The following is a 22357-nucleotide window of genomic DNA, read 5'->3' as shown; positions in this document are numbered from 1 at the left end:
CTCCAAGTATCTCAGCGTGGAGTTGGGGGAACACAAGTTCCTCGGCTGCCATCTTAATTTGCATGCACTGGCTGGCGGTGCGTGTGTAATTTATTTGTCGCGCGAAATTCCCTTGAACTTGTCCGGCGGCAACATCATCGGGAGCAGGAGGACATGCAGCCTCAGCCTCAGCATCGGAGTCGGAATCGGAATCGGAATCAGGAGCAACAGCGAAAGGGACAGGGACGCCTTCGTGGCTCGGCCGCAGTTGCAGCGCTGCTAGTCACTCGGCCGCGACTGTCGCTCGGAGGCGCCACACGAGCCGCGGACACCGAATGGGATCCACAAGGAGCCCCGCCAGCGATGCCCCGCCCCTTCGATAAAAAGTGGATGCTGACCTCCTTTTCATTTTAAATATTATTACATTACTTGATTTATTATTTTATTTAACCTTTATTAATTGTATTATATTATTTTTACCATTTTTGTATAAATTTGGTGTAATCACATTTCATTAATTCGATTAAAACTCATTATGTTTTGCTTAAAACCAGTATTTATTATTAATGAAAGTAATATGCAATTCAGTAGCCTAAACATGGCAAGCACTTTTCTATTAAATGCATTTTAAAAAGGTAAACAGAAATAAAAACTGGTGAATATTTGGCATTCTTTAATTCTCTATACTGGAAAGAAGCAAAACCCGTTGAATAGTTATATTTAGAAGCAACGGTAAAAGTCTGCGATAAGAAATGCAATTTATGTTAAATTTTTCGTTTAAAACTGCTGCGCAAATTGATGCGTTATCTTCTCTCGAATTCCATTCTCTCATGTACAAACGCACACACGCGCATGGAGCGCCGAATTTGGCTTGCTCTCAAGAGAGCGAGAGAGTTTCGCAGCACCTGCCCATACATTTCAAACTGTAACTGACCGGCAACTTTTGCTTTTACTTTCAGCTCTCTCTTGATTCACTCTCTGAAATAGGATTTAGTCATTTTTAAACTACCAGAGCGAACGCAGGTGCGTTGCGATCGTTAAGTTAAACTTGGAGTGAACTGGAAATGGCAGATTTTGTGGAAGTGAACTGGAAATGGCAGATTTTATGGAAGAACAATTATGGAAGAAGTTTCACAGTTTACTGGAAAAATGGAAGCAAATGCAAATTAAAAGGCAAGTGTTTTACAATTTTTTTAATCAACTTTTATATTGCCTTATGATTTTTGCATTGGTTTAAACGCACATAACATCTTGGAAGGCTGCTTATCGAAATTTTGCTCATCTCCCATGTAAATGGAATCCACATTCAAGATCCACAATTGCCACTTCACGCCTGCGCATCGCCGGAAATGCCGCACGAAGTGGGGTCAACTTGAACAGGAGCGGGAAACGGAAGTAGAGCAGCGGTGCCGAACTCGCGCATACACTCACACACACTCACGAATCCTTCGTACGTCCTGGCAAAAGGTGCACGTCTGTGCCTGTGGAACTCGTCGGGCCGAGAACTAAACGACGCGACCCGAATCGTTGGCCGAGTTTTGAGTTTCGAGTGCTCGGCGTTTCAGTTTCGTTTAAGTTATCGAACGTAGCGGTTTGTGCCACGCGACTGAGAAAGGATAATCGCAGGATTTGACTCGATTCGGTTCGATTTGATTCGGATCGCATCGCCATCGCAACGCAACAAAACTCGATTTTGATATCTCGAAGCTGCAAGTGCTCCAAAAATCCCATACGCGAGATCTGCTTAAAAAGGGGCAATTAAACGGTCGCGATCGCCGATTGCAATTGCGGTCGGCTCGTCCTGCCATCCGGTACCGCTCCCCCCGCTGTCCGCCGTTACCCCATCCCCCCTCTCTCGCTCTCTCTCTCTCCACGCGACCAGCAACCACGGTATTTAAACGCATCGCGCCGCGAAACGCGTGCCGCCGCCAATTGCAGCTGTTGTTTGTTGTTTTTTTCGGTTGAGTGTGTGTGAGTGTACCGTTTTTATTGTTAGTTTTTTTTTGGGGGGTTTTTGGAATTGACAACAAAAACAACAACCAAAAACAAAGCGAAAGAGAAAGAAGTTCAGCCAGCGGAAATTCACAAGTGAAAACGTAAACAATGAAAATGAGACGGCAGGCGGAAAAGTGAATTCCAGTTGATTGCAGCTGCTGCGAAAAGCTAAGCATCCTTTGGGGCTGCCCCAATAACTCAAAACGTAAGTGTCCTGTGTGCACTTGTGAGTGTGTGATTGTGTGTGTGTGTGTGTGTAAGGACGAGCCATTTTAAGTCTCGAGGCTGTTGCTGCCAAGCCTAACCCAATTAAAACAAAAATGTTTTTAAAATGCGCCAAAAAGATATTTTTAAATGAGTGCCAATTAGTATGAAACAATTTAAAATTATTTTAAAATTGCTAAATTTCTTTTATTAAAAACCCCTGGTGCAGTAACAATAAGCTAAAAATTTGTGTTAATGGTATTATATAACCCTTTCTGGGGAGCTTAAAATGTCAAAAATAATTATGAGGCTTAAAGCGGTATATGTATAATACAAAACGTGCCTTAACGTTGTGCAGTCAAAGAATTTTGATTTTACATTTTTATTTCATTGCAAATATAGTTAATTGTACTTTCAAAGTTTAAAAGGAAAGGCAAAATCAAACGAACTCACAACTTCCGAAGTTGCCCGACTTCGGCATTAAATTTGCATCTTGCAGCCAGAAAGTTATGTTGACACATAAAAAAAAAGCTTAAAATATTAAGTAGCCAAGGTGGAAAACTTCTTTTCGGCCCTCAAAAGTGCAGCAGAAATTTAAAATTTAAACAAGCGCCAGAAGTTGGCAGAGTTTGATCTGCGATCCCCAACTTTGCAGGCTAACAAATTTCCATCGACATTTATAAATATGCTTCACATTTCTCTGAGCTGCCAGTATGGAAAACTTATTTTAAGAATTTTCCCGAGCCTGCAAAGGAAAAATTGAAAGCCATTCACACCTGAGCCAATGGGGAGCAAAATTTTCAAGTTTATTCCATGTGCCGTCGCCTAAAAAAAGAAAAGCAAAATGTTTAAGGCGAATGCGAACTTTCACTCAATTTATTCGAACTTTTCTCGCCTGCCTACGGATTTGCTTTCTTCTTTTTTTCTTTTTTTTTTTCTTGGTTGGTTCTCTTTTTTTTCAGCTTGCTGTTCGGTTGGATTGTTGCTTTCTTTTTGGTTAGCAAAAATCGAATCAACGATGGCACTGGGAAGCAGGAGCAAGGCGACCAGGACAAAATAAAAATATAAAGAAAAATGCGATAATTTAATCTGGTTTAAGCTGCGAAGGCTATATCTTCGGCTCGATATTCCCAGGAGCAGAATTCTAGCTGAACGGCAGACTTTTGGTCGCGTCTAAGCAAATTAAAAACTTTTGCTCCCGGGTTCGTTGGCTCTGCATTCCCTTTTCTTTTTTTTCGCCCGCCGTTCGACGAAGAGTTTGTCACGTCTTTGGGAATTTTTTTTTTATTTTGGTCGTGTATATTGTATATCCATAAATTCTGTTTATGCAAAAAAATCCAGTCGGCAATAAAGTCCGCCTTCAATTTTGCGCAATAAAACGCAAAATGCGAAACAAATGCGGCGCAGCTGACGGATCCAAAGATCTCTGGCTAGAAAGGTTGCAAGATGTCAATGAAGTGGCGTTCCTATGGAGTGTGAATGGCTTGGGGTCCGAAACAATCCATGTATGCACATATATATATATATATATATGTATATGTATATATGTATATGTGTGTTTGGGCCATAAAAAGTGGCGTAAAGCAGGGCCTAGATGGAAATCGAGAGAGACAGGCGCGGCTTATAAATATGCGCGACTTTATGGCCCCCGGGAAGTGTTATGCGCGAATTTCCTTTCGCAATTCTGGCATTCCTGGCCGAGCAGCAACAGCCAGCGACACCTGCTTACTCCACGAGCCAGCAAGAAAAGCTGGAAAAGCTGGAGAAGCTGGAGAAGCGGGAAAAGCTGCGAAAGCCAAGAAGAAGCAGCTGGGGCATTGCTGATTAAAGTGCCAGTCGCACACTCGCACACCCACTCACGCACACACAACCATCTCCTACACACACACTCTCACACAATACAGGATTCCAACATTCAACGCACCCAGCGAGCAAAAGTCAAAACTCAAACTCAAAACTTTTCTGTGTCGCCGCGTAGCGAACTGCCACGCCCACGTGCTCCAGAAGGCGGGAGGCGCTAAGTAGCAGGTAAGTGCGGCAATAAAAATAAATGGCAATCGCGAGCCGAGCATCAACTTTTTCGCACATTTTATTGGATCCGCCACGAAAGATATTGCACAGGGAAAAAAATGAATTTCTGAAGGGCAACAAGTTTTCTATCTGAACGATAAATTTCACATATCTAAATCATAGATAGCAAATAATTGGTTAGGAAACCTTTCTTAATTATTTCATTAACATTTCATACAAATATTTGTTTGTCCTTTATAACGATTAAGAAACTGCAGAAATATAATTTGTATTTTTAGCTGTGTAATCGTAAACAAAAACATAAACCTGAACCACAGAAAAACCCTTCCAAAAAGAGAAAGGTTATGTCTACTCTTAGAAATAGAAAAATAATACAGGTTTTTGGAAGCAAAAAGTTTGGTAAAAGTTGGAGCCTGAAAAACACATGTTTAGTAAGTGTTCCTTAATTATTAATACAAAAGGGGAAATTAAAAATTAATGAACTGCCACTATACCTAGGTTATGCTAATGAATTCATTTTTCAAAAGTTATATAAGACTCATAAAATAGGAAATAGCTCAACAAAAACCAATGCTGTTATTTGGTTTTCAATTAACTTAAGTTAAAAGAACAAAAACTCGTGAAAAACTTGGGAAATCTTCTAGCAGGGACTCTATAAAATCCGCACGCGATGGAAAATCGCTCAGATATTCACCGGAAGTGCGTTTTCTCCATGGGTGTCGGTTGATTGTGCTTAAATATTTCATACTGCTGCACGCATTTTCCCCATCCCAAGTCGCTCTCGTACGACTCGAAGGGCCCTCAATGCTAGTTTAATTTATTTCGATCTTTTACTTCGAGCCGAGCCACTCGACGGCATTACCTTCACTATGGAAAAAAGTTGTTCTGTCTGTTCTGTCTGACTGTGTGTCTGTCTCCCAGGGAGACGTTGGCGTTCGGTGCGCTTATAAATGCCATAAAAAAAGTCCATTACGGGCTAAATGTGTTTGCCGTATTTTTGCTCCGTCGAGTGGGTTACGAGTTGTTGGCAACTCCGGCGGCCATATGGGCAATATAACCCGCGCCGACCCCCAACTTATTTGCATTGTAATGCGAGCCGCGAGCGGTGATCACTCATGGCAGGTGTCGACAGTTTGTTTTTGGCCAGCTAGCAGAGGCAGGAGCGCAGTACAGCAGCATCAGGGAGTGGGAAAAAGGAGCAGGGGCAGAAGTAAGAGTCCTTCGAGTGATGAGGGCTTAATGTTTCTCGTCCTTGTTTCGGCTTGTTTGTTCAACGCCGTAATGTGTTATGTTATGCGTTGCAATCCACAATTTGATTGCCCGAGATTATGGCCTCCGTTTTGGCGGGTCGGTGGATTACGGATTCGCATGCCATCAAGCACTGGATTTGACATTCCATCAAGGGTTTTCACGTTTTCCAACATAATTGGTCGTTACAAATGCCTTTAAGCAGAGTAACGAGCTGGTATTACAACAAAAATAATGGCTATTATATAGATAATTATTAATGAACTTTTGAAGTAATATATACATTGTTAACTGACCTTTAAAGTCAGCAATACATATATAGTTTTCTTGATAATTCCTTGATAATTGATTTCTTGATTGTATTGGTTGTTTAGTAAGCTCAAATTTAACTGTTGCCCTAACAAAAACACCATCAAAATACCTGCATACTAAATTCCTAATCATAGTTTCACTTTGACGAACTTGTTTTCGCCTTAAGCTTCATAAAATGAAAACAGTGAAATCCAATTTGAGTTCAACGGCTCCTCATCCTTCTGCCATCGTTCAGGCTTTTGACCAAGTGGAAACCATAAATTTCCGAGCTGGATGGCGGCATTAAATTTGAATTTGCCGCGCTAAATCTTCTGAACTGAAGATGGTGCACATCGGATCTAATAACCGTCGTATATCATGCCAGTAAATAGTGCGCTGGTCGGACACTTTGGACATACTGCTTCCATTCAGGCATCTCATTTCATTATGCAATCCAACTTGCCACGTCCTCTTTCGCGACCATGCCCCCCTCCCCCCGCTCCCCGCTCTCATTTAGAAGGCATCCTGACCGGAAAGACCGCGAGGACAACGGGAAAAGCAATAAACTTGTTTGTATTTGTATTGCACTTATGCGCTGATTGCTTTTCAGCGCAATTTGCTTTTAAGCGATTTCTAGTGAGGACTGTGTCGCCTCCCCCTCCCCCCTTTCACCACCCTTGTTGGGCCACCCCTGACATACGCCCACCTGTTCAGGCAACTCCCCCAAAAGTCCGCCCTGCATTTTGGTTAGTTAAGACGCAGCTCATCAGAGTTTGCTTTCGCTCTCCATTTCGGATTTTCCATTCTGCGGCTCATTACAAGACGAGCGCAATTTCCAAGACAAGAAAGGAAGAGCGGGAAAAAAAGCACACAAACCATTGAGTCACCTTACACACACATACCATCGCATACATGAGCATCCTCTCTCGCACACACACACATACAAGCGCACCCATTGACTCCTACATCCTGGCACTCAGCGCTGTTTGCCAACGCCTCCAACGCTTCGAAGTGCACACAATCCCATACATTCCATGTCAACGTTACCAAGCCGTGCTTGCACCGCGGAAAATTTCCCACCACATTTTCCGATATTAATAAGCCGCTTAATTAGACTATTTTTAACGATATGTTCGTACCTTTTAGCTCCAGAATTTCGTATGTTTATGAATTAATGCAGAACCTTTTGTTTTCTTTCGATCGCTCTGCATTCCCGCATTTCCTTGAGCAACTGCTTACTTTCTCTCAGTGCAGGGGCCTCCGTCCGGGTGCCGGTCGTGTCCGTATCCGTGTCCGTGTCCGTGTCCATATACGTGTCCTTGTCCGTGTCCGTGTAAGTGTGTCTGTCTTTGTGTGCCGGTGTCCGCTTCCCATGTCCATGTCCGTGTTCGCTCCGCTTGTTCATTTTCAATTTCGTTTACAGCATAGAAAATTTTTTAGTTTTTTCTCGTGTTTGTGCTTTCCATTTTATTTCATCTTCATTTTCATTTCAACGACTTTGGTAGCGGTGGCACTGACCCGCCCCCTTCTTTTTCCCCACCGCCCACATTTCTTCCATTGTGTTTAGCCTTTTCACTGGGTTCCGATGCGGGGGTGTTCGGGAGTGTTCCAAGTGCTGGGTGTTTGGGTGTTTGGGTTCCGGCCAAGAAAGGAGCCTTGCCCAGTTACTTACTTTAAAACACATCTATCTCACAGATACGAATACGAATACGAATACGGTTCGAGCATCGAGAGCTGCTCCGTTGTTATCTCGTTGCCGTGGTTGTATTTTTAGACCCCGGCCATTGTCATCTGATTTAGCCGTAATTGTTTTTGCTGCTGCGACCAGGGCAACGAAAGCAAATCGGTTATCTTTCCATTCCGCCACCGTAATGGTCTTGTCATCCCGGACGATCCGGATCCGCAGCCAACAAAAGCCGGCAAAAACAAACCGACTAAATGCTGCCGGGACATTGTTGTCCCATTCCAATTGGAACACGAACAGGTTTCAACGTCGGAATGCCCGTTTAAAGGATTATGCATCCCGGTGGCTTGTAATCTCGTTGCATGCAATGCTCTCGGTACTTATGGGACACTGATATTGTCATTTGACGGAGGAATGTTGCCTGTGGTCACGGAGCTTAAAAAAAACCTATCTTTTGTAGAAGCACTTTCTCAGAACTTTTAGATTGCAATGTTCGTTGCTCACAAAAGGGTTTCTATGGCTTAGGTATCTATTTTAATAAACCATAATCGGTGCAATATTTTCCCAATCTATCTATCTATCTGAACACTTTACCTGATACTTCATGCTTTTGTTCACGTAATCGATAGCTTTGTATTTAGTTAGACAGCTTGCGAATTTTGTGGTGGCACCACTTCATCGAAATCTGTTACATGAATCGAAATACTCGCAAGAGCCTTGACCGATTGCCATCGGAATCCACTGGCAATCAAGCCAAAGCTGAAGTACATCAAAAATGGCATGCATATCAATGATATTTTAATAATTTGCAGCCATCTATATGCCGTCCTGCATAGTTTATAATGTTATTTGCCAGGGCAAATCTGTTGCTTTTGGCCACATTGTTGTTATAATTCGCTGGCCATGGATTTCCTAAACTGGGTGGTGCTTCACTGGGTGAGTGGTTGAGTGGGTGGGTTGGGCTTAGGTTTGGTGTGCCGGTTGCTGTTCCACTGGGTGGTTCAGAAAGTGGCTCTAAAAAGTATGCAACAGAAATTGTTGCCATTGTTGCCATGCTGCGAATTCAATAAACGAAAAACGAGAAACGCAAACGAAACGAGACGAAACGAAACGAAAGCGGGACGAAGAAATGAAAAGGCCAAACAACGAGAGCAGCATTTCAGCCATTCCAAATTGCCATCCTTTGCCATTCCTGGCCTTTTCCATCTTGCCATCTTGCCATCCTGCCATCCTGCCATCCTGCCATCTTACCATCTCCCTATCTCTCCCTATCTCCACATCTAACCTCGAACTCTTACCAACTTTCTGTTTTTCAGCTTTCTCCGCCCCAACAATTGTTGTTGTTCTTGTTGTTGTTCTTGTTGTTGTTGTTGTTGTTGTTGTGGTGCTGCTGCATTTTTGTTTATTGTCATTTCAGTTGTGCCGGGCTGTTTAGTATAGCAAGGAATGCCGGCGCGGGGTTGCAATTCCTGCTGCATTATCCTTTATTATATTGCCGGCATTAACGTTTCCGTTTGTTGCTGCCACATGAAGAACACCACGAGAGTCTTGTGCTCCACACACACAGTTCGAAAAGAGTGGGGCTTTAAATAAATATTTTATTAGCGGTATTGGATACCCAATATTACATGGCTTACAAGAAAAATTGAAAAAATATATAAATTTCAATTTTTCTCAAACTGTATTTATTATCAAATTTAAGATTTAAAAAGTTGTTTTAAAATAGTTTGCCCTTTATAAATAAATTTTGGCAAGTGAAATTGAATCACTAGCTTAAGAAGAAATCCATCTTTTCTCTCAGTGCATTCAGATGAAATATGCAGGCCATGTCGAAGCCACGTCCAAGCTCCTTCTCTGATTTTGGTTTGCATTCTGTTTCTGGTCCTGAGCCAGGCGATAAGCCCAACAACGATAATACTGGGCCTTGTTTTCTTTTTTTCCGTTGTTGTTGTTGTTGTTATTGTTACTTGTGCTGTTTCGACCGGTCTTCTTCTCATTGTCCCTCATTTGGTTATTCTTAACTGATTTTTGTGTGTTATTTTTAAAAGGAATTTCAACAATTGCACACGCAATCCAGCCCTTAAATAATAAATAAGCCAAGCCACGCACACGGCTCAGAAGGCGAAAAAAGTGGGAGAGTGGAGTTTGGGGGGCTCATTCCTTTGGTCTGAGCACATGGCCAGCCGCAGGACGATTGTCCTTTTGGCCAGCTCAGCTGGAGTCTGGGTTAAGTGCGGCATTAACAATCAATTACAAGCATTACGAGCCGTAAAACTGACGCATTGACCAAATACCAACTCCTCATGTCCTCCGAATGCGAATGCGAATGCGAATGCGAATGCGAATGCTCGTTGGCAGGACACGAGAATTTTGTATTTGTATGTGCATGTGTATGTGTGTATGTGTGTATGGGAATGGGAATGGGAATGGGCGAAAGGGATAGCATTACTCACAGACGCACCGAAAATGGCGTTCGCTGTGAAAAATGTTGCGTGCAAAGTAAACTCGGCGAGCAAAAGGGGGGAAAGTTGGGGAAACGGGAAATGGAAAGGAGTCTCAGCGGTGTCTGAGTTACGGTTTGTTGGCTCCTTGTATAATAAGCCAGGGGATATGGCCACGACGAGAAATGGGAGCTGTTGTCTTTAAGGCGGCAGCTGCATTGTGCTGAGATATATTTCTCAACTTATTTCACACGCTAGTTTGCCCCTCGAAAAAGTTGCAAATGAGTGTTATTACTACCACTAAATGATAACCGTACAATAAATGTGCATATCAAATAGCCAAGCAATAAAATACTTAATCAGAATATTTTTAAAGCAAGACTCATTGCAATGAATTGGTTAAATCAATTTGAACAACATCATATAGTCAATCTATCAATTTATGGGTGCACAAAATAAATATCAGAAACCAAGAGTGCAATAAAAATGTTAGTTTCAACATACCCAAAATATCTTTGCAAATTTATTTGTCATTTTAGTAAAGCGATATTTTGCATAAAAATATTTCATTTATTAAATAAATATGTTACCATCAGAGAATTTAAACAAAAAAAGCGCCCCATTCGACATAAAAAGTCCGCGATGGAATCACAGTACAATGAAATATTTTGTTTGGGTCATCCCTTATCATTTAATTTTTGATGAATGCTCTCAGACTTTTGTGGGCGTAAAAGCCAACTAATTTGAATTTTTGAAAGACAAAGCATCAAACACCATCTTTATGGCTTTCTCCTCGCATTATTAATTTTACGAATAAAATGCAAATGGAGGAGCGAGTTTGTATATATAGTACATATGTCCGAAAAACCCCAATTCGTGTATCTAATGCTCGCCTCAATAGACGTGCATCCAATCCTATTACGTTCGTTTTCACAGGATTGGGGCTGGAATTTAATTAACTCAAATGGCACAGGACACAAGGCCAAATGAACCCTCCTCCGGCTCTCCGGATTCTGCTCATTAGCTGATGACATTTTAAACCGAATCGCAGACATTTTTCCTTTGAAGTGCATTTGACAATCGTTTCGTTTTGTCTCTGGAAAAGCAACCGAAAACCAACTCCCCCTACGAAAAAGTGTCTGTGTGTCTATGCTCCCATTGTCTTGTCTTTATTTTTATTTTTGTTTTATTATTATTTTTATTTTCGACTGTAGGTTTGTGGTGTTGCTTTCGCACTTGAACGACAAAACAAACGATGTCGACGCCGGCAAAATAATACAAATAAATTTTATTGTGGTCAAGTTAAGCACGCATACTCGCACATTAGTAACTCACACAGCTATACAGACACGTATAAAGATACACAGACCGAAATGAATTATGCTGATATCTATATTTTAGTAATCCTTGGCTTCATGATAAAACTCTATCCAATTTTATTTTGTTGCTGGTCGAAAGAGAAGTGCATTTATACACACTTTCTTTTTTGGGGATAAGCACTCCAAAATATTCTTCTGACTTGAGGAAAGTTATTCATTTGTTTCACTGTAAGGATCTGGGGATTGAAACAGGGGCCATCAAGCAAATGCCAGACGCATTGTGCACAGATTTATGCCGCCTGTCGCCCCGCCCCTATTTGCCACCGACTTTTGGCCATAAAAAATGAGTTGCCGTTGGTCGTCAGCTGGTCGACTCGACCTGCCCCAGTGGTTTCTCTCTCTCTCTCTCTTTCCCGCTTTCCCGCTTTTCCTTCCCCCTCTGGTTTTTCCCGCCTACCCGCAGCACTTTAATGGCCATTGTTATGCCCGTTATGTTGATTATAAGCTTCGCATACAAACGTTCCACCATCCGCTCGAACCACCCACTTCACCACCACCCACTAAGCCACCCACCGACCACTCCAGCTCAAACAAGCCAACTGCATAGGAGCGTGTAAGCCTCTGACATTTTTGGGTCTAACCCCCTGGAAATAGAAAAAACAACAAGCAAAATGAAAATAAAAAATTTAGTAGATTTGAATTTTCCTGCTGCGCCGAAAGGTGTAAAGCCTGATGAGGGTTAAGCGGTGTCCAACGCTTTGCGTGTGTGTGTGTGGGTGTGTGAGTGTGGGGCTGCACTGAAAATAAAGCAAATCATCCTCTGTATCCAGCCTTTGAAAATTAACGAGTATGAGTATTTATTAAATTATTGGGTTATTTTCTTTGAATTTATAAAGATGATTAGTAAATAAAAAAACATTTTTAAATGTACAAGCATTTTTTAAAGGAAGTACATGGTTAAGTTTAGAAATTTTAAAATATATATTACTATTTGTATATCAGTACTATTATTTTTGAAACTGGTCAGTTGTAGTCTATATTTTTAGCCAGAATCCCATTTTCAGGCAGTGTGTGCTGTGCCAGCGGAAATGTTTTTGCCCTGTCCGCTGACGGAGCACAAACCAAAAAGGGGCAAAAGCTAATGGAATGGGCAAACGTTGTTGGAGTTGGGGAGAAGATTAAAAAAGTGTATATAAACAACATTTCATTGCCGGGCAACGTTTCATGCCCAACATTCAACTCACCTGCCTCACCTTCTCTCTCCCTCCCTCTCGACTTTTGCCCACCTGGCCGCTTTATATTGAAATATTTCTGTGGCCATGCAAATTTAATTCGCCGTATGAGGAGAACAAGCGAAAACCGAAACCGAAACCGAAACCGAAACTGAAGCCAAAGCCTCTTGGCCCCATGTGTGCTAATTGGCGGTGCCGCCGAAAGCCAGTGGTTCGCTGGGTGGTCCAAGGAAGCGGCGGTGCAGCGGCAGTGGTGCAGTGGTAGTGGTGCGATGGTGCGGTGGTGCGGTGGCGAAAAGAGCGCGTTACAGAAACAAACGAAAACAAACACGGCCAAGTTAGTTAATTTTTTAGCATGCCGCTAAGCTGCAAAACTGTTCAGCCAGCACGAATGCACGTCGAGAAAATTGGTAAACGTTCTATACACCTAAATCTTCTTTTTGTGCAATCTAAATTGGTAATATAATGCTATATACCCCTATATATATATTGTCTACTCAAAAGAATACCTTGATACTTAAGAGGATTTTAGACAATATCTACTCGTATCTGTAAATCGAATTTTCAAGGGATTATTCCTCATTGTTTGCCGTGTAATTGTCTACTTTTCCATTGGAAAATTTTTAATTTATGAGTGTGCAGGCGAGAAAGTGCCAAAGCACTTAGCCCTTTAAACACCAGTTTCTGATCCTTGGATTTTAGTTCTCGAAATCCCCATATCATCTGGCTTGTGCAGCCAAACTAGTTGCTTGTTGGCTAAAAACTTTTGCCTGCTTCTTTATTGTGTTTAATGCCTTGATTTTTTTTGGCATTAAAGGCTGTCACATCCACGCCCCCGAACTTACACCTTTTCGAGAGTTGTTTCCATTGTTGTTGTTGCTTTGTTTTGTTTTGGAAAGTTTCGAGCCTGCTTTCGAGACTGGCTTACTCAAGGCGGCCACGCCCCTGAAACTGCCTTCTACCGCCCATCTGCGGTTGACGGACAAACGGACAAAGCGGACAAAGCGGGCAAAACGGACAAACGGACAAACGGACAAAAGGACGATGGGTAAGAAGGCATGCCTAAGGCTTTGTGGTTGGACTGGTGTTGCTGTTGCTTTTGGTCCTGTCAGTTTCAGGACGATGCCGAAGCCACAGGATCAGGAGCGGCGAAGTCCACAAGGGGCGAAGACCGGAAGTGCAGCATTGCGTTCACTTCCGGCCAGTTTGGCCGGGCCATCTTACGTCCTACGTCTGCGAACAACTAGCCACCTTAGATCTTTCGTCTTGGCTTCATTTAGTTATTCCCTCTTTCGCCACTCCAAGTGGCCTGTTTTCAGTTCATTTAACATGCCATTTGTTGGGCCATGCCAAAATGGATTTATTGTTGTAGTTCTTGCATAAATTATGGCGCTTTTCACGCACTTTTCCACACGGCAACGGCAACGGCAACGGCAACCATGGCAAAAGACGCTGGATAACCAGAAAGTCTGGCCATTTCCTTTGTCTCAGCGGCAAAACTAAAGTGGAATCTAAGGAGTGGCTTCAATGGGCCACTTAAGCGGGGAATGCAAATGGGAGTCCCCACTGATAACTCTTCCGCCCAGTTGCCAATGCCCAAATCACTGATATTGTGTAATTGAGAAAGTCACGGAAAAGGGATAACGACATTAATGCGATTCATTACTCTTGACGCCAAATGGGCATTATAAATACTCGGCTGCTCATTAAAATATTCATTAGGCAATTGTTAAAAAAAAACCAAGCGATTTATTGCCTCTAAAATATAGTAACATGATTAATACAAAACATTTTCTAATAAATTAAATTCAATCTATCATGCATCATATATACAATATATATAATTGGTTATATATTAATGCGTAATTCAGTTATTAAATTTGCTTTGTTTTGTATTTTCTATAGTTTTTTTGTGTTCTACAAGCGGAAATAATTTCTTGGCAATATAATTCATTAGCAAATCTATTCGATACATGACACAATTTATAAGATGTCCCACTTTTGTTTTTGCCTTTTCTTTATCTTTATCTAAGCCAGTTTAGCTTCGACCCTCCGTCGATCAATCTTGGCCATATCTAAAGTACGGCCTTTTGTCAGCCATCTAACCCTATCGCAAAATCATTGCCTGAAAATCCACCCGCTTTTCCCCCCGCATTTCGGGGTAAACAAAGCTGTGTGCATGCTATTCGCTTCCGTTGAACTTTCCCAGCTTTCCCTGCTTTCCCTGCTTTCCCAGCTTTTCGATGGCCGAAAGGGAAGGCTGAATGCAAATTGCTTTCGAAATAATTGCACTGACGGGGGGCGAAAAGGTAAAAAGGGGCTTGGATTGAGTTCGGATTAGGGGCTAGTCACCTGCCAAAGCGCTCAAATATTTTCTGGCCATTTCCTTTTGCTGCCTGTCGATGGCCCGATATTTACGAGGGATGAAACTCTCCTATCCTCCCTGCCATTTTAATATACAAAAAAAAAAAAAAAAAAAACAAAAACAAGAAAGGAAAAAATCCCCGAAATAAATACATAGCACTAAACAAAGGGGCGGTGGGTGGTTAGAGGGGGTTAAAATTCGAAACAGATTCCAAATCTATTTAAAAGTTATGGCCGCAACTATTTGCGGCCTGCAATGTAACAGTTTATGGAGCAAAGAGGAAGGGGGGGAAATGGGGAAAGGGGTGAAAGGGGGGAAAGGCAGGTGTACGAAGGATATGACCAGGGGCCAGAATGCAAAGTGCGACATGCAAAATTTTGCAATCCTTTCGCCCCGAATATCCGAATATCTCTCGATGGCCACTGAAAGTGGCGCTGTTGATGATGCCGGGTGACGTTGCCCAAACTTTTTGACACTTTAAAAACTTTGCCCACACACACACACACACACACACAGACACACAGACACACACTTACACTTACACTTACACTGACACGCTCACACATATTTTGGCAAGCCTGGTTTTGAAAGTTACGTTAAATGGTTTTAAAGGTTTCGGTTTTAGGGTTATGCCAGGGTTGCCAACTTGTGGCTGCGTATAAAGTGTCCTGTCCCGATGATCCTTACACTTTTCACATTCCCCTCTCCCCTCCCTCTGTTGAAATTTTCCCCCATGAGAATTAGTTTTCTCTTCTCACGTTTATTTCATCCTGCTGCTTTCATTTTTTATTTGCCAAATTTGTAAATTTTTGCGAATGCTTTCACTCCCTGACGTATCCTGTCCCCTGTGGGCGGGTTTTCTCATTTGCCAATAACTTTCGTATTGCGACAAATTTTTCTATTAGCTCACAGTTGCCGAGCTTCGAATGGAAAAAAGGGTTGCTGGAATTTTTGCTTACCTTTTTTAGCATCCTAATGGGAGTGTCCGCTCATTAACAGATGATTAAAGTTTATTTGGAGTTTGTTTTTACTCGTTTTAGGGCATTGAATAAAAAAGGTTACTATGACTATTGCTTATTATTACTTAGTGATTTTAGTTTCTTTGAATCCTGTGCTTATTCGCATAATTTTTTAATTCACAAAACTAATAACCAACATTTTTTCACACCTAGACAGCTAAAATGTATGTCTTTGTCTCTTTCCTTAAATTTTTTGTAGACGAGCAATGGCTAAAACTTCTCGGTCATTTCCCGACTCTTGAATTATTTAAGGCTTCCTTGAGATTTTATTTTGAATTTTCTTTGAATTTGTCTTAAACAAAGAAGTGAATGCTTCCTTTATTTGTGGCCTACCTATAATAAATACATGAGCTTCTTTTCCTTGAGCATATTCATAGATTTACCTCTTTCTTGGCGCTCGGATCTTCTATTGCTCTCCGCACAGCCTCTTTGACTGACTTGCTTCATCTTTTTGCCAGCTTATTCCAGCTGGCTTCTTTCGGGTTTTTTGTGATTAATGAATCTTTTTGCGGACTGCCTCCGCTGCTGCGTTGGGAACTGGGAACTGGGAGCTGGGAGCTGGCAAAAGGAGTTTTTAGAGGGGGGCAGCGGGCAACGGGCAACGGGGATTGGGACTGGGCTTTATCCTGGAAATCCCGAGACTGCTGCCTGGCCTGCATTTTGCCTCAATTTGTCAGAGGCGGCTGCGATTATGGGCTCTCGAAATATGCACAAAGCGACAATCTGGCTCTGGCCAGAACTCATTAGGGACAGGCTCCGATCGACCGACCGGGTCACAAAATCCCGACGCCCACTTGCCATTCGAGTTTGAAGCACTGCTCCGTTTTTTCCTTTTTTTTTTTTTTGTATTTTCACATTTGGCGCCTGACGAATCTGTACACTTTTGACATTTTTTCAGCGTTATGAAAAGCAATAACATTTTTATAATATTCAGCCTCGCTCACCGCCAGCAGTCGTGTTGTTTGAACATCATTCAAATATTTGCCTCAATGATTCGTTTCATTATTCTTTGTGCTGTTTTTATTTCCCTCCCCTTTTTTTTTTTTTTTTTTGTTATTTTTTTGAATATACAATAAATAAATTGGAGATGAGGGAGAGTGGGGTGAAATCTGCAAATGAATCGCTCTATTACGGTTGTCCTGTGATGTCCTGTTCAATGATGTTACCCACACTTTTGCACACGCTATCACACACACACACACACACACGCTCACTCGCACACACGCAGGCATTTTGCACACTGGGAGACCAAAGAACAACTACAAACGATGCCATTTTTTATCGACTGTCATTTATTTATTATTTATTTGATATGTACGACTCGATTTTTTCACTCGCCGATTCGCCTTACAGCTTTATCCTGTCCGTCTCTCATTTTGTTTTTTGTTTGTGTTTTTTTTTTTTTTTGTGGCTGGTTGTTTGAATTTATGCTCAATAATTTAATAGGACATCAGTTTTATGGCTTTGCTGTGGCATTAAATTGGAAGGGGTTCGGCCACAGAACCGACTACCCCGCACTTTATTTACCCCCACACTCCAACCGCTTTGGCCGCATGGCCTACGCACTAGCATAAAATTTTATGACTGAGGCGATGCCAATTTGCGAAACGCAATCAAACAAATAAACAAAAAAATAAATAAGGCCCGGAGAAGTGGCTGTGGAAGTGGAAGTGGGGAAGTGGAAGTTTGAGAGATGTGACCCCGCCAAGTTGTAAATTTCCGTAATTTACTTGATTGCCCCGACAACCCTGGCCACCTGTCGTCGCCCCCATTATTGAGAAGGCGTGGCAGCAGCCCCATCATCAAGCTCCTTGTGCTCCCCACTCCCCCCCTCTTCTCGACGAGTCGACAATGGCACATAATCAACGAAATCGCGCATATTAAAAATGCGAATGAAGGCGCATAACGACTTCACACATCTTTCAGTTCCAGCGGATGGGGTCTGATGATCAATGATCCGATAGCGAGCTTTTCTCGGAGTAGAGTCAGATCCATATTGTTCAGTCATTTCATGAAGTCCTACTTATTAGATATATATATGATATTTTTATGTAATTATAGTTAAACAATTACTCTTATGTTAAGCTCGAATTGATGAATTACTCTTAAGCTAACATTGCGCGCTCACTGGAATCTCTCTGTTACATGAAATTTGAATGCTTACATAGAGTATAGAGTATATACGCGCGATTATGCCAGCGCTTAGCTTAAGAACAAACATTGGAAATTATAACGATCACTTGAGAAGAAGAACTGAAATTGAGCAAACGTATTACATCCGTCAATAATTTATTGACTTTCGATTCTGATTCTGAAGTTGCTTGTGGCACAGGGCCACGTTAGTAGAAGACCCCTTTTTGGGATCTACATTCTTTGGCGCCCCCCAGGTGGACCATTTTGCGAGGCGTTTTCGTTGACCCCTTGGTTGGACTTCGGCACTCTAATTGGACTTTGACTTGGATCTTCTTTGGAATTGGACGTTTTGGTAAATTTACATATGGATTTTAGATTGGCTAGGACTGCACAGGTGACGAGTGAAAGTGAACTACGAGGCATTAAGTGTGTGATTATTTAATAAATAAATTTGGTGACAACTAGTGTGCGGAAGAAATAAAAAGTTGTTCAAGCCTACGCCCATACACACATATGTACATGCACTAAAGTATTAGAGTGGACCGTAGTTCACTTATCACTCGGTGTAAAAAACTTATATTCTTCAAAACTGATACTGCGTCGGCAGCGAGCCTTCGTTTGTTGGTGCATTGACTTCGATTGTTCCCTTTTTATTGCTGCTTGGTCAGTGAACTTTGGTTTGATTTGCGTTTGATTTTGCGTTACTTCTATCGCTGCTTGGGCAGTGAATTTGAATGCTCATCTCATATACGCACATACATATATGTATATATATAGTAGAAGACCCCTTTTTTCGATCTACACATATATTAATTTAAAGAAAAAATCAATTTAAAAAGTTATAAAATCTATCATGGCACTTTCATAACTAACAAAAAAAGAATCCTATTAATTTGCATTTAAATTGCAAACAAAAAAAAAAAAAAAATATTGACATATTATTTTTATTTCTGAAAAGAAATAACCAATTACAAGAATTTTTTTGGGAAATGTAGAAATAGTTCCCTTTGGAATAAAAAGATTTTTGGTTCTGTTATGCAGTTTTCAACAATGCAAAAATCATTCAAAACTAGGACACTTTTTGCCAATGCGTTAAATTTGCGAATCAAAAGGCATTTGAATCCGATCCGAGGCAATTCTCAATAGTCCCCGGATTAGATCTAGGCCAAATCCCCCAAAGCGCTACCCACTCATATCGCCTGGCAATAAACTCGGGTAATTGGAAATGTTATTTCTGCCGCCTCACATCGCTCATACGCCACCGAAACCCCTCTTACTTTCCTCTTGCTCCTTTCTGGGTTTTTTGTCATTGCTGTTGTGTTGTTGTTGTTGTTGTTGTTGTTGCTGTTGATATTTCATCGGCTCGTTTGCCTTCCCCAACCCGCTCCCAAAAGAGGGCGGAGGGGGCTTTGATTACAAACACATCAACATTTAACACAATTTGCATTTTCATAGGTTCTAAAAAGCAGAAAACAAACAAGAGCACAAACACAGTGCTTCAACGCGATGGCAGTGAAATAAGAAATGAGCCGAAAGTGAAACAAAAACCGTTAGGGGGAAAGAAGAAGAAGAAGAAACGGAACCGGAGCGACAGCCCGAGCGTTAAAGAGCTTTCGAGGGGCTGAAAGAGAGAGAGAGAGAGAGAGAGTGGGCAAGGGGGAGGGGTAATAGAAGGGGAGGAGAAGGGGAAGAGGGGGAGGGGAAGGGGAAGGGGTGTGGATTTTGCGGGGAGGTCGACGGAAACGGAAGCGGGCGCTTGCATTAGCGGAAGTTGTCTTACAAGCGACAGGCGGTATTTCTGGGCTTCTGCTTTTGGGCTGGGGAATATTACGAAAATAATTCGCGAAATGAGGGAACATCCGAGCCAAAGACAAAAAATGCTCATGAGCTTTTCACTTCCCTTGCTTCCTCGGCAGACAAAAAAAAAAAAAAACAAAAAAAAAAAAAAAAAAAACTCATGCGGTTGATTTGGCAGCACCACCATGCCGCCACGCCCCCTTCCTCCTTATTCGTAGGCAAACAACAACAACAATAACACCCCGTATCCTTGGCTGTCATATTCATAACAACATTTAAACATGCGCGCAATTCGAAACCAACTTCTAGTCACATTTATCGGGAGGTTTAGGTGTGACGGGCAATAACCCTGTTTACAAAAATGTCGTGGTTTCTTCTTTAAGCTTATTAGAAATTAAGTTTACATTTTTTGTATAGTTATTGATGTGGTTATTTGTAAGCTTTTTATTTTTCTTGAAAACATTCAAATAGTTGCGCCACCTCTTACCATAAATAAAGTGTTTCTTATGTAAATTCTGTAATGAGTTTACTACACACATTTGCTCCTATAGAATATGCCACATAAGACCATGTTTTCTAATTAAAAAAGCATAACCAAGACGGAAAAGGTACCGAAAATTCGATCACGTTCCCCGCTCAAGAGTTCTGTCATGTTTTTTGAGTTAAAGTTTACTCGCCTTGGTGTTGCTCGACATTGTCTTTTGGCTCCCTTTGACACGTGCGTCTCGGCAATGCCAGCCACCCACCCACTTTTCCATATTCCCTGGAACCCCCCTCTCCAGGACCTTTATTTATGATGTTCATTTGCAGAGCTTAGCATAACTGGCAGCGAGTGAGTGGGAAAGTGGGAAAGCGGGGGGGAGAGTGGGCTCATAACTCAGGACATGCGCTGGGAAATGGGTGTTTTTTTTTTATTCGCGGCGGAGGGGGAGGTGAAGGGAGGGGTTGGCATCTATGTTTGGACCAGGTAGTGCTATAAAAAGAAGTTACAATGCCAAGGAACAGGACGCGGAACGTTACGGAACGGGTGCTGGCCGTAAAACAAAGGCGAATTGTCGTTGCCTGTCGCCGTTTTGTCATCGCCTTCTAAATTATGTCACGTAATTAAGCTGCATTAATGTGATAGTCCGCAGCCATCACCATCTCCATCTCCATCTCCGTCTCGCTCTTGCCGCATCTATCCGTCTCTGTCAGCGGCCGTGGCCCCCAAAGTTAAATGCGTAAAATATTTTTATGCCAAGGCATTTAATTAAAATATGCTCGTGAGCCGAGCTCGGGATCTCTAATAGCCCGGCAGCCTTGGCCCAAAATCAACCGACTCGACCGGGTTCTCTCATCCATGAATCCTTGGCCGAATCCGTTGTTCATTCAATTCCAGTTGCCAGTTTTATGCATCCCCCTTTACTTTCTCCTGGCCACTGAGAAAAATGTAGGACATCTTCTCCTTAAAGGCGTAACTAATTTTAATTGGAAAAGGTTTAAGCAGGAATTGAATTGCAATTAACAAACTGCTTATCTTTTCTTGGGCATTGTCACCTTAGGTTTATTAATTTTCAACTTATTGCCACAATCAAGGATTAAAAATGAAACAAAGCATAAGAGTGCCGGGCCTAAAAGTTAATTAAAATGAACTATCCATCAAACTATTTTAGATTTTAAACAATGGTAGTAGAGCTTACTTCTCTCTATGTAAATGCGATGTGGCTATCTCATTCCGTAATGTTTCCAATTCATTGCTTATCCAAATTTTGATTCATAACAACAACGGCAAAAACGGCAAAAGGCAGGCCCGAAATTTTCATTAAATTTTTAACCAAAGCTGGCCATAACAGCTCCGAATGGCGGCTTGCAGAGCAAAGCGGACCACAAATTGCCAGCACCCAAAACAGCAAATAGCGTTCGCCGTCCCGGCGACTACAAATTGTTATACAAAATGGCCAATTAAACTGCCAATCGCCGCCAAACGCCGCGGGGTTGGGGTTCTGGTTCTGAAAATTCACGGGGATCAAAAGGAGGCTGTGAATGTCCGGGGATTGTGATGTTGAAATGAAAATGGAAGTGGAAGGGTAGATGAGATGAGAGATGCCGGACAATCGAAAGCCGAAATTCTAATTTCGAATTGCATTTAATGCACAGGGAAAACAGGGCAAACAAGCTGACAAACAAACAAACAAACACAAATCGACTGGCAAACAGGAATGAAGAACAAAAACAAAACAATGACCGAAAACAGAGTGGAAGAAAGCAACAGCGGACAAATAACAAATAAATAAGGCAAACAGGATGACAAAAGCCTAATGCAAAATTTAAAACAATCAAACGACGAAAAGTGTCTATGTTGTTATTGTTTTAGTTTCGGTTTCAGTTTCAGTTTCAGTCAGCGAGTTGTTTTCTCCTCCTTTCTACTTTCCACTTGCCACTTTCCACTTGTTGTTGCAAATGCCAACTAAAGTGTCCACAAGTCACAATCCTGTCAGCCGCACACACGCACACGCACACCCACACACACACAAACACACTCACTCACAGACAGACAGAGAAACATCCCCCATTTAGGCTAACAAACACACTAACAGATTTGACATTGCGTATACGCGGCGTTGGCTGCTGGATTTAAAA

At 41.9% G+C, this 22357-nt stretch overlaps 1 protein-coding gene across 5 annotated transcripts in view; it reads left to right on the top strand.

Annotated features, from left to right (window-relative positions):
• The first annotated feature begins 996 nt into the window (after positions 1 to 996).
• Positions 997 to 22357, top strand: part of LOC108097630 (zwei Ig domain protein zig-8) — a 157003-nt gene continuing 135642 nt past the window's right edge. For 4 of the 5 annotated variants that reach the window (XR_001771802.2, XM_017200057.2, XM_017200055.2 and 1 more), the window contains exons 1-2: positions 997 to 2179; positions 4083 to 4206. The gene's annotated coding sequence lies outside the window, so the exon portion shown is untranslated. The remainder of the gene's footprint in view (positions 2180 to 4082; positions 4207 to 22357) is intronic. The other variant, XM_017200056.2, reaches the window with a different exon arrangement.

The sequence above is a fragment of the Drosophila ficusphila genome, unplaced genomic scaffold, assembly GCF_018152265.1.
Source record: "Drosophila ficusphila isolate 14025-0441.05 unplaced genomic scaffold, ASM1815226v1 contig_197, whole genome shotgun sequence".
NCBI lineage: Eukaryota > Metazoa > Arthropoda > Insecta > Diptera > Drosophilidae > Drosophila > Drosophila ficusphila.
This window is presented reverse-complemented; position numbering and strand designations above follow the sequence as displayed.